Source organism: Pinus tabuliformis, chromosome 8 (assembly GCF_031772625.1).
Source record: "Pinus tabuliformis cultivar Carrire ecotype Pingquan chromosome 8, CPIR1, whole genome shotgun sequence".
Classification (NCBI taxonomy): Eukaryota; Viridiplantae; Streptophyta; class Pinopsida; order Pinales; family Pinaceae; genus Pinus; species Pinus tabuliformis.
In genome coordinates, this window is record NC_142294.1 from 1,257,514,979 (window position 1) to 1,257,528,278 (window position 13,300).

At 34.7% G+C, this 13,300-nt stretch overlaps 1 non-coding gene across 1 annotated transcript; it reads left to right on the forward strand.

Annotated features, from left to right (window-relative positions):
• The first annotated feature begins 7,142 nt into the window (after positions 1–7,142).
• On the forward strand, positions 7,143–7,244 carry LOC149239953 (U6 spliceosomal RNA). The gene has a single exon (XR_016246786.1). It is a non-coding gene; the product is annotated as a U6 spliceosomal RNA (small nuclear RNA).
• Positions 7,245–13,300: the final 6,056 nt, after the last annotated feature.

A 13,300-nucleotide genomic window follows, 5' to 3' on the forward strand; every position in this document is an offset into this window, starting at 1 on the left:
GTTGGAGCATACAGCTAAACCAAAGAAAAACAATAGTAGATACACATCATAAAAGAGACACAAGATTTAACGTGGTTCACCCAACCATTCTGGGCTACGCCCACCAAACATAGGCATCAGCAATCTTTATTAATCAAAGAGGAGACTACATAAATCAATTCCTCACAAACTCTCACCACAACAAAACCATCCGTATGGATACCTATTTTATAGCAAGGAGAATCTAACTGCCTCATAAATCCTCTCACATCAAATTTAGGATGCATTAACTCTCTCCCAACAACCTGGAGCTAATCTAGCAACAAATTCCTATTGTTGTCACACACTGAGATTTTTGCCTAGTTTATTTAAAACAGAAAATCTCAACAATCTCCACCTTGACAACAATTAGCCTGATGCCCTATTTGTTTATTATTTTATCTTTTCTGCAAGCCAAGAGAAGCCAAACACCAGTGTAACGTCTCTAACAAAACTGGTTTCGTGAACATGTCTGAACAGTTTTCCTTTGTATGCACCTTTTCAAGAGAGACTCCCCTTTCAGTGATAACCTGTCTTACAAAATGGTACTTAATTGGAATATGCTTTGATTTACTATGATAGGCCAGATTCTTAGCCAAATGTATTGCACTTTGACTATCACAAAGTAACCTGATGTTGTCCTGTAACCTACCAAACTCACCAAGCAAACCTTTCAACCAAACCGCCTCTTTGCAAGCATGTGAAGCAGCAATGTATTCTGCTTCAGTAGTGGATAAAGCAACAATGTTTTATAGCTTTGACATCCAGCTAATAGCTCCACCTGCAAGAGTAAAGACATACCCTAAAGTTGACCTTCTCTTATCCAAATCACCTGCAAAATCTGAATCAACATATCCGCAAACAGATTCACTACTCTTATTGTAAGTAATACAATAACTACTTGTGCCTCTCAAATACCAAAGCACCCATTTCACTGCTGACCAGTGTTTTTTACCCGGATTTTCCATATACCTGCTGACAACCCCAACTGCATGTGAAATATCTGGTTGCGTACAAACCATCACATACATCAAACATCCTACTACATTGGAATATGGAATTCGAGACATATAATCCTTTTCTTCATCTATATTAGGAAATAAACTGGAAGAAAGCTTAAAATGGGAAGCTAAAGGGACTGACACAGGCTTCACATTATTCATACCAAACCTCAAAAGTATTTTCTCAACATACTTCTGTTGTGATAGCCACAGCTTACCATTGCTCTTGTCTCTGAAAATCTCCATGCCCAAAATCTGTCTTGTTGCTCCTAGATCTTTCATATCAATCATCCTTGCCATTTGAGTCTTCAACCTATTGATTTCTTCAATGCTTTTGCTTGCTAAAAGCATATCGTCAACATACAACACTAAGATAATGAACATGCCATTACTTAACTGCTTAAAGTAAACACAATGATCATATTCACTTCTTATATATTTTTGACTCAACATGAAAGAATCAAATTTCTTGTACCACTGTCGAGGCGACTGCTTTAGACCATACAATGACTTCTTGAGCCTCCAGAAAAATTTCTTATTGTGATGCTAAACAAACCCTTCCAGTTGTTCCATATAAATTTCCTCATCTAAATCACCATGTAAAAACGCAGTCTTAACATCTAGTTGTTGTAATTCTAAATCAAGCAAAGCAACTAACGCTAACACAATTCTAATTGAAACAATTTTAACAACTGGTGAAAATATCTCATGAAAGTCTATGCCAGCTTTCTGAGAAAATCCTTTTGCAACCAGCCTTGCTTTGTATCTGTCCTCTGAATCATTCACATCCCGTTTCACCTTGAAAACCCATTTACATCCGATAGTTTTCCTGCCTTTGGGAAGTTCAACTAGATCCCATGTGCCATTCTTACCTAAGGCCATCATTTCTTCCTTCATGGATGTTTTCCATTTGTCACTTTTTGAACCTTCTACAGCTTCCTGATAACACAAAGGTTCATCATCGTTAGCAGTCAAAGCAACTGAAGTAACATAATCATCATACCTTCTTGGAGGACGTTTGATCCTTGTAGACCTCCTTAAGGATGTTTTTGGTGCTTCCACAATTGGTTGTCTACCATCTGTAGGAACTTCTTCATGATCGCCATCTGAGACCTGTTCATGACCTCCATCTGAACCCTGTTCATAATATGACTCTGAAACCTGTTCATTACTAGAATCTGAACTATGGTCATCATGACTATCATCAGAAGTGTTGTCAAACTCAATGTGCTGAAAATCAGATACATCATCCTCTTTCAATTTATTATCTACATCTAACTGTACAAGAGAGGATTCATCAAACTTTACATCTCTGTTGATGATGATTTTGTGGGTAGTAGGATCCCACAGTCTAAATCCCTTTGTTCCATCACCATACCCAACAAAGACATACCTTTTCAATTTCGGATCTAATTTAGTTCGCTGATGTTTAGGCACTAGAGAATATGCATCACAACCAAACACTATGAGTTTAGAATAATCACAAGGGTGACCTTTCCATACCTCTTGAGGAATCTTGCAACCTATCGTTGTCGATGGCGACCGATTGATCACATAACAAGCTGTAGCCACCGCTTCTGTCCACAACTCCTTCTGCAAACTAGCGTTACTCAGCATACTCCTTGCTCTCTCCAAAAGAGTCCTGTTCATGCGTTCAGCAACTCCATTTTGCTGAGGAGTATACACAGCAGTCTTATGTCTCTCGATCCCTGCATCCTTGCAATAGTTGTCAAACTCCTTGGAAGTAAACTCACCACCATTGTCAGTTCTTAAACATTTTATAGTTCTACCAGTGCTGTTTTCTACCAATGCTCTAAACTACTTGAAAACTGTAAAAACGTCAGACTTCCTCTTCAACATGTAGACCCATACTTTCTTAGAAAAGTCATCAATAAATGACACAAAATACGACAAGCCACCATATGAGGTTGTAGGTGCTGGACCCCAAACATCTGAATGGATATAATCAAGTATTCCTTTACTAGTATGTTTGCCTGTTTTAAACTTTTGTTTACTTTGTTAGCCAAACAGACAATGTTTACAGAAATCTAACTTTCCAAATCTTAGATTAGGAAGTAACTTGCGGTCAACCAAAATCTTTAACCCTCTTTCGCTCATATGGCCCAACCTCTGACGCCATAGGCGAATGGAACTACTATCCTGTTCAGACACCGTAGACACATGAACTGAACATGTTCTTCCTTCTAACTGAAATAGATTTCCTACTTTCTTAGCTTTCATTACTAGTAAAATACCTTTGCAAATTTTCATTACTCCACCTTGAATGACAGTTTTATATCCATTTGTATCAAGTGCCCCCAGTGAAATTAGATTTTTTTCTTAAATCTAGTACATGTCTTACATCAGTTAACATTTTGGTTGTCCCATCAAACATTTGCAGCTGTATACTCCCTATTCCCACAATATTAGATGTGACATCATTACCCATGTACACGACTCCATCATTCACTGATCTATATGTCTTAAACCAGTCTCTAGGAATACACATGTGGTTTGATGCACCGGAATCTAACAACCAATGTTGATCATGATTTGACAAATTAACTGATAAGACTTCGTCGCTCATACCTGAACCAGATGCTGAACCTGTATCAGTCTTGTTCGCTTCCTTCTTTTCTGTCGATGAAGCTTCTTTAGAAGTTTGTTGTCGCTTCCAGCAATCCTTCTTCAAATACCCTGATTTGCCGCAGAACCAACACTTTACTTTACTCTTCTTCCCCTTGGACTTTTAACGCGAATCGCTGCACTTACCAGAGCATCTTTCTCTAGAACGACCTCTAGCCATCATTGCCTCTGATGTGGAGGTGTCAGCATTCAATCGCTTCCTGGTCTCCTCGGACAACAAAGCTCTAACGACATCATCAAATTCAATGGTTTCGGATGATCTAAGACTTATAGACGTCACAAAATGATCCCACGACTCAGGCAACGAGCACAATAAAGTTATGGCTTTATCCTCGACTTCAATTTTTACATCTATGCTTTCTAATTGCACCATTAAAGTATTAAAAAAATTCCAATGATCAGTGATGGAAGTACCTTCCTTCATTCGCAGACTGTATAGTTGCTGCTTTAGGAGAATCCGATTTGTCAAGGATTTTGTCATATACAACTTCTCCAATTTCGTCCACAAACCAGCCGATGTCTTCTCTGACACGATGTTAAATAAAACATCATCAGCCAAACACAATCGAATTCCGCTCAAGGCTCTTCCATCCAATTCGTTCCACTCATCATCTGTCACGGGGTAAGGCAGTTTGGATCTACCCAACAATGCCTTTGCCATGCCCTGCTGTACCAGGAGATCATGCATCTTTACCTTCCAGATCTCGAAATTATTTTTGCCATTAAATTTCTCGATTTCAAATCGGGCACTCTGAGTTTTCACCATCTCGTCTAAAACAAAGAATCTTCAATTTCAAAGAAGTTAATAAATAACACACTGCCTATGCCTTATTGTACAATTGCCTTTGCTGTTTGTATTTTAGATTTTAATTTAAAAACAATGTAAATAAAAATTGGCGCTTGCTGATGAACACAAGAACCGTGCCATTTAAAAATCGCTCTAAGTGTTGACAAAATGGTGCGTGTATACCTGTAAAATATGCTCTGATAAGAAAATTGGCGCATTGGCGCTCTTAATTGAAAAAAGATCCGTGCCATTTCAGTATTTTTGCGCGAGTGTTATGGAATAACCCGCGCCAAGTAGAAAACTTATAACAAAAGACAAAACGCACTCACCAATTTGTTTTTCCTGCGTGTTCTGGCATTACACGTATCCGCAGCAGCAGAAAAATGGTGCGCAGTAGACAAACACGTCGTGGATTTGGTAAAGAGATTTATTGTATTTAATCCTCGAAAAAGGATCAGCGCAGTAGATGCACTTCAACATGAATACATGGCCGAGATTTAGAGTGCAATTACTTACCCAAAAACTGAATCTAAAGCCTGATTAGGTTGAAAGGTTAAACGATTTGACTCCTCCCCGCATCGAGATGTTGACGCCAAATCCCAACCTGTTCACCAATCCAGAATATGCATGGAAGTTGTTTTCTTCTCGATCGATGCGCTAACTCTCCGGCACAGTAAATGTAAATATTTTTGCAAAACGAGGACAAAACTGTATTACCAACATTGAAGCCATTCGATAATTGTATGACGAATTTGGAAAAAAAATTGGTTGACGGTACTTCTCTGACTTCACCACGCAGAGAATCCAGTCAGCTTCTCTGGTTAGTACGCTGGTAATACCTCCATGCAGATGCTGGTAATACCTCCATGCAGGCTCATATACAGCATTCAATGGTTTATACGCAACATTCAATGGTTCATACGCACGATCCACCAGCAGCGATCCACCTCCACGCAGGTTTATAACATATCCACGCAGGCTCCACGCAGCAATGTTTACTAGCGTAATACGTGAAACATGCCCGCTCAACCATGCTCTCCACGTAGCAGTTCTGTTGGACAGCAGTGCGCACCATTCAATGCGCCAGCACTTCTACGCATCACCATTCCGGGACTGCTAAAAAACAACCACCTCTGCTGTGCAATGCCTCCAACATTGCTCTGATACCAATTGTTGGAGCATACAGCTAAACCAAAGACAAACAATAGCAGATACACATCATAAAAGAGACACAAGATTTAACGTGGTTCACCCAACCATTCTGGGCTACGTCCACCAAACATAGGCATCAGCAATCTTTATTAATCAAACAGGAGATTACATAAATCAATTCCTCACAAACTCTCACCACACCCAAACCATCCGTATGGATACCTATTTTATAGCAAGGAGAATCCAACTGCCTCATAAATCCTCTCACATCAAATTTAGGATGCATTAACTCTCTCCCAACAACCTGGAGCTAATCTAGCAACAAATCCCTATTGTTGTCACACACTGAGATTTTTGCCTATTTTATTTAAGATAGAAAATCTCAACAGTGTGGATTAGAGTTGATTGCTTTTATTTAATGAATGAATGGATGAAAATAAGTAGCCAACTCCGCGGGCTGAGCTTTGGTTCAACGGAAGTGGCCAGTGTCATCTTCGATTTTGGCACAAATCCTCCATGATGCCTAACATATAATTACGTTGTCATGTCCAACACAACATAATAGCTCATACACAGCTAAAGAAATCAAAGAGAAAAAGTCGCATTATTGGCATCAATTTGTGAGGGATGAAGCTTGAAATTTTTCTCATTAATGGCTATTATAAGGCCATTTTTTTTTTTTGCATGGTGCAGGAATTGTGATAAATATTAATCACGAATTTGTGTGTTTAGGTTATCTATTCTCTCTACCGAATGACCCTAAAATTGTATGTACTCTGGTTTATGGAAGACCTAACACGACTATTGGTAATGCATCTCCAGCGATCTAATGATATAATTTTGTGATTTCAAATAAAAATCTTATATTTTGTTGGTGATTACTCTTCTTAGTAGATTTTTGTATTTTGCATCTTTATTCATTCAAATAAACAAGGGATTATTGCACAAATCAACTATGGAATCTACTTTTGGGTGGTTGTAAATATACAAATAAAGTGCTCATTATGTGTGCATTCATTATCCAATATAAATGAGTTACAAAAGCTACTATCTTCAATATAAATGAGTTACAAGAGGATGTGAATAGTATTCAAGGTATTGATGGATTATCTCAGGGGATAAATAGGAATATGATAATGTTTTTTTTCCTTTTCACTCTTTTTTATATTTTTAAGAAATACAAATGCATCTATATGTTATTTAAAAAATCATATTAATGTTTTTTTAATATATTTAATATTGTTTTTTATAATTTATTTCATTTGTAATAGTAGATTTAGGTGTAACTTAATTTACAGATTTGATGAAATCTTCTTCTTCACTTATATGACAAATATTTTTTTGAGAACAAAATTTTATGGTTAACAAAGTGAGAAATTTTAATTTTATAGTTTAAGTTTCAATTTAATGGTTTTCATAAAAGTATAAAACACCAACTTAGAATCGAATCTTTCTTAATGAAGAAAAACAAATTATTTGACTTAAGTATAATCCTTGATATTTATATAATATTATCATTCACATATGATATATTTTTAGTCTTTTGATAGACATCTAATAAAATTGGAATGATAAAGAGAAGATTGCATGGACCCTGCGCAAGGATGACATGCACAAATCGAGAAATGGTCCAAATTTTAAGCCCCAAGGGTTAGTTCAACACGCACAAATCGAGAAATGGTCCAAATTTTAAGCCCGAAGGGTTATATCAACTAGTTGATTCCCTATTGTTAAGTGCCTCACCAGTTGGGAGGTCACAGGCTCAATTCTCCTTGACACCCTTGGGGTTAGGCCTTTAGTCTGGAGACGAGATTCTCTTCGGGGTTGATCTACCTAGATTTTCCTATGTGAATCATGGAAAAAATATGAGATATTTCTAATAATCATTTGGTTTTGTTTCAATTTCATATATATTTTATTTTTTTTTACTTTTATTTATATAATTATATGATATTGTCAAGTATATATATGTAAAATTTTGTTATAGTGGTTTTTTAGTATTTATAAGCATTTTTAATATAGATTTGTGTACATATTTAAAAAAAAAATTGGTAAGAGTTAAAAGTCAAGATTTCATAATAGAAGTGTTAGTTAATGGTAATATAATGTATAATCCGATGTACACAAAAATTTTATATTAATCCAAAAATTTATATTAGTAATATCTTTTTCAATTTTATAAAATCTAAATTTTATATTGGTAAAGAATTTTTAATACATGAATGATGAAATTCTTATATTAAAATTTGTATAATTTTAGTGGATAATCATACAAGTCTAAAATTGTTTTTGTAAAATTATACATACACACAACTTTGAAATTATTATTGTAAGTGTCGGAGATATATTTATTGACAAAAATATAGAAAAAATAATTTGGAAGACCTAATATTTATGGTTAGTTTAAGAAGTTTTCAATGCCAAATCCGTCTTAGCTAAGAAGGTCATGAGGTCAAATTCAAGTGGATTGAGGTTAGGTTTATATGTTGTTTTCCAATAGCACTTATTCTAGACTCCATTCCCCAAATGTGGGTAAGTGCCTAGAGGGATTTGCCAAGGTAATTTCCCATATAAAAAAATAGTGCCCCGAGGTTTCACTAGATTAATAGATTCTATTGTGTTATGTCTAAAATGGTATTAGCATTAAATAACATGGTTTAATATAAGGTTACAAGCCTCGTATATGCTTATAAGTGATTTTCCCTTAATATAAAAATTCCAATGAGAAAGAGGGAGAGTTTTGTGAGGGTTGGCATGGTACCAATACATTAGTTCTTTTCTTAAGTGTGTGGGGTTGGGCTCAGATTATTTTCTTAGAATACATACATATTTTTGATGTGAAATATCATGGGATCCATCCCTATTCCCTAGAATATTTGGATGGAGGGTAGCGAATTGACTAGCTACAACAATGACTAGTGACATTAAATAAGTTTACCAATTTGAACCTATTCCTTATGGCCTTCTTATTACCATCATGACTTGGGTTAATGATTCAATTGATTAAGCTAAAATTTGGCGTTATTAAAGAACACACAAAACAACATCTAATCCCACCCTCAAAAACTTAAGCAAGAATGGGATATCTAGTAAATTGTTAGCTCTAAATGGCCCATGAAGGGAAAACATGTCGTAAAGTGGGATATGAACATAGGTGTTTTTATGTGCACACCAAAAAAATAAATTCTCATCCCAGCCTTAAGAAATTAAGTGAGAATGAGATAATTGGTACATTCCCACCCTTAAGAACTTAAGCAAGAATGATATGATATAACTAGTACATTGTTAGATTAAATTAACCAATCAAGGGAAAACATGTCATAAAGTAGGATATGAGCGTAGCTGTATATAGGTGTACACACACATAAGAAAAATCTCATCCCAACGTCAAGAACTTAGGTGAGAATGATAACTTAAGTGAGAATGAGATGAGATAACTAGTACATTGTTAGATTTAATCAATCAATGAAGGGAAAATATGTCATAAGGTAGGATTTGGACATAATTGTATGTATGTGTACACACTCAAAAGAAACATCTCATCCCACCCTCAAGCACTTAGATGAGAATGATATTATTGGTACCCTTCTAACTTTAAATGGTTCACAAATGGAAAACATGTCATAAATTGGGATTTGAACTTGTGTGGGGAGGATAACAATTTTACCTCTTAACCAACCAAGTTAGATCCAATTTAATCTCTCTCTCTCTCTCTCTCTCTCTCTCTCTCTCTCTCTCTCTCTCTCTCTACACACACACAATGCAATGAAAGAATTTTGACCTCTCCATTAGAAACATACCTTTGGGATATGGTTCTTTCCCTTGAACTAAGTTTCCCTCTTGTTTGAGTGTGCCCAGTTGATTGTTGAGCATGTGGAAGTTTTTGGGTATTGGTAGAATAATACAAAGAAATGTCTTAGCTAGTTGTGGAGCCCTTCATATGAGTTGAGCCCCTATGAATTTTAGGTAAATTCCTCATGAATTATGTGAGGCCATCGAACTATGTTGTCTAAGCCATTGAAATATGTCATCTAAGCCCATGTGATCAGTGAGAGGCTTAGTAGATGATTGAATCATTATGGCGCTTGTTGTATAGCTAATAAACCACTTGGAAACTTTGAAAATACAATAGATAGATCACCTTGACAATGGATTCCAACTCCTCAAACTAACGAAAACCCCATCTAAAATCCTTGTGAATGAACTCAGAGGAAAGAGTGAGTCATGGCTATGGTGCTCACTAATAAGAGCAATTGATAAACCACCCTAGTTCTTGTTGTAGGTGAAACATATGAACCACCTTGGTGCTTGTTTTTAAAGGGAAGTTGATAAACCACTTGGAGAATGAGTGACATAACGTGAATGAGAAGTGAGGCCTTTGGTGTGAATTCCCTAAGAAAGCATTTCCTCAGAAATTGGATCTAACTTGGGGGCGGTTATCTACAAGGAAGCTTCATTGTTGTTGGATTATAGTTGGGTGGAGAGTGGAAGTCCCTCCTTTAGTTGCCAAGGTATGAGATTTGGTATGTCTATACTTTTAATGAATGTCTAGGTTTTGTTGTTCAATATTATGTTCCTGATTGATATGTGAAACTATGTGTTTATGTTATCTTATTGATAAAAATGGCTTATGAGAATAATAGCTCAATTTTTTCGAAGGAGTAGTAGTGTATGATAAATGGATTGTAATTAATTTTGTATAGTAATGAGTATTTGTGTATTCATGCTTAGTTAACTGATATCCACATCTATTTGAACAAGTTTCACCATATTGCAAGTTGTGCAGCATAAGTGATGATAATTCATTAAAAGTTTCATGAATTGATAAAATGATCAAATTCCTTGAAATAGTTTGTTTCTATGTAAAAATTCAATGGATGACATGTGTAGGATAAATTAATAATTCTTTTAATTAAGGCATTTGATCGAGCTTTAATCAATATTAATAAAAAATTTAGCCGATCGACCCTTAAAATGATGTGTGGATAATGCACCTCTTACTCTTTCTCCTACTACATTAAGTGTGACTAAAGGGAGGTGGAAAACTTACTCTTTTACTAATTAAGCCATGTTATTTGCAAAACTAGCAAAATAGATTGAAAAATATGTGTGGAATTTGGCCACTTATTTTTCCCCCTAATTAAGCTATGTCAGTAGAGTATGTGCTACTTTGCGTTATTGAGGGAAGGAGATGGTTCTCAAAGAAAAAATATCACATACATAAAACAAAGTGAAAATAAAATGATTACTTCCCCTTAAACTTCAGACTACGTGATTATAAAAAAACAATGGTTTTTGTTTGTTTTGCATATGTATGAAGACCTATTCATCCTTGGCACTCTCAAAGTCACTGGGCCTTGTGAAGATATCTTTTGATGGTGTCTAGCACTACTACATGTAGGGGGGTTTTAAGACAATATTTAAGACAATATTTGAGTCAATTGCCTTAAATTAAGACAAAAAGAATCTTGTGTATTGTCTTAAATATTTTCTTTAAGCGAGTGTCTCAAAATATAATGTCTCAAAAATTTGTCTCTATAAAGACAATATAGAACACATATTATTATTGTCTCTATAAAGACAAGAATTATTGTCTATTAAGAGACAATTTCATTTGTCTCTCTAGAGACAATTTCATTTTTGTCTCTTTAGAGACAATTACATTTTTGTCTTTTTAGAGACAATAGGTGAGATTAAAAACATATTCTCTGTAGAGACTATATGTCCATAATTCAAACTATTGTCTCGCTAGAGACAATATAGAACTAGCAATTGTCCCAAAAGGTACAAAGAGAGGCGGATAGGATTATTAAATTGGAATTCTTGTTTTTCTAGAAGAGATGTTGAGCTGGCTAAAGGCTTTCTAATTGTTTTTTATTATGGTAAAATTATATTGATAATTCATTGGTTTTATTTTCAAAAGCTTAAAGGAATTTGAAGCGCGGGTATAGAATTGCTTTGTGGGATTTGATCCCAAAATCATTGATTTGTAAATACATACTCAATGAAATGTTAATTGGTTGAAACCCTACACAAATGTTTGATATAAGCAAATAAGCCGAAAAGGTTGAAAGGCTTAATTGGTTTGTGGAAAACCTTGTTTTCTTGGACTGGATCATTGTGCAATTACTTTTCTTTAGATGTTTTGTTTATATCTATATTACAAGGAACACATTGAATGTCTTATTTCATTTTAGAGTAAGTTAATAAAAAATATATAGTATTATTACTAACTCTCATATGAACAAGGCATAAAAATAATAATAATAATTCATAAATTCAAGAATATTTTAATATTTCAAAACATACAATTAAATTCAAATTAAACATAGGAAAATATTATCTTAAATTATTTATTTTTCACTATTAATTAATCAACTCTATTAAGTTGTCACATTATATGGTATTCTGTATCCATCCCATTGCTCAACTGTATTATGATTAGCTACTTTGATATTATGCTACACCAAACAATATTGTACTCTCATGAGATCAATCCTTTCAGTACGAAGACGTCTTTTCATTGCTACGGTGATACTAAAACACTTTATAATTCCATGGAAAGAAATGTAGTAGAAAATGAAACCAGAGAATTTATTAACCATGAGAAAATCCTTATGCATCAATTTGAATACAATTTTAAAATTGTATTATTATCATAATATTATTCTATCGATTAAACTTACTAATTTATAAGTTGCGCGCGAATTTATCATAAAAGACTTCATCAGAGAACACATGTTTGAATCCTTCAATGTAGTAAAGCTTACGGTGCAGAAATTATATGCCAATTAGTATTTTACCACGTTCTAGGCATCATGTACATTGAAATTTCATAGAAATAAATCAATGGCATCGATATAAAAGTATTCAAATACTAGAAATTCAATCATACTGAAATGAAAATTACTACAAAACGCTTCAATTCATAAACTCTCTTCACATGAATAAAAAATTCTATCAAATTACTTATTATTAATTAGAAAACCGTTATATCAACCTTCATCCCTTGGAAATCTGCCATCCATTTGTAAAAACTATTACTAACTTATCTTATTACTAACTTACTCCAAAACAGCTAATATATCGAAGGAATATGTAATGACATTGGTGTTTACTTTTCCCTTCACTCATTGATTTCATCAGAGACTTTTGGTATTGCAGGATGACCATTATGGCCTGGAGAGGGTGCAAGAAGGAGCTACAGCAGCCTTTAGCAGGCGTACTGAATATCCTACTTCATCAACTACCTCTGTTATAGCAGATGCGGTCCCTAGAACTTCAACTATCACCATTAACATTAAAATCAAGCTGCTACCATTACTGTTTTATTACCCATCGCTCCTATCCTCTCCTCAACGTTGTTGTTGCTGCTTGATATGATTAAGCCTTCTTGATGCAATTCGAATACGCTTTACTTGGTGTAGATCATACATCCATCTATTTAATTAAAACGTTTATCTTTTCCTTACTAGTTTACAATTGAAAAGAAAGAGAGGCTTTAAAAATTAGAGAGCCAACAGATCAGTGGTATGTTTAGAATGTTTCTTTCTTCCTTACACACTAATTTTAAATTGGGTAAAAAAGCCTACAAAAAGCGAGTGAAATCATATATTCAAAAAGACAGGAAAGACTTTTGCGAAAAAAAAGAAAAAGAAAAAATTGAAAGTGGGTCATTTCAAAAAACAGGAAAGTC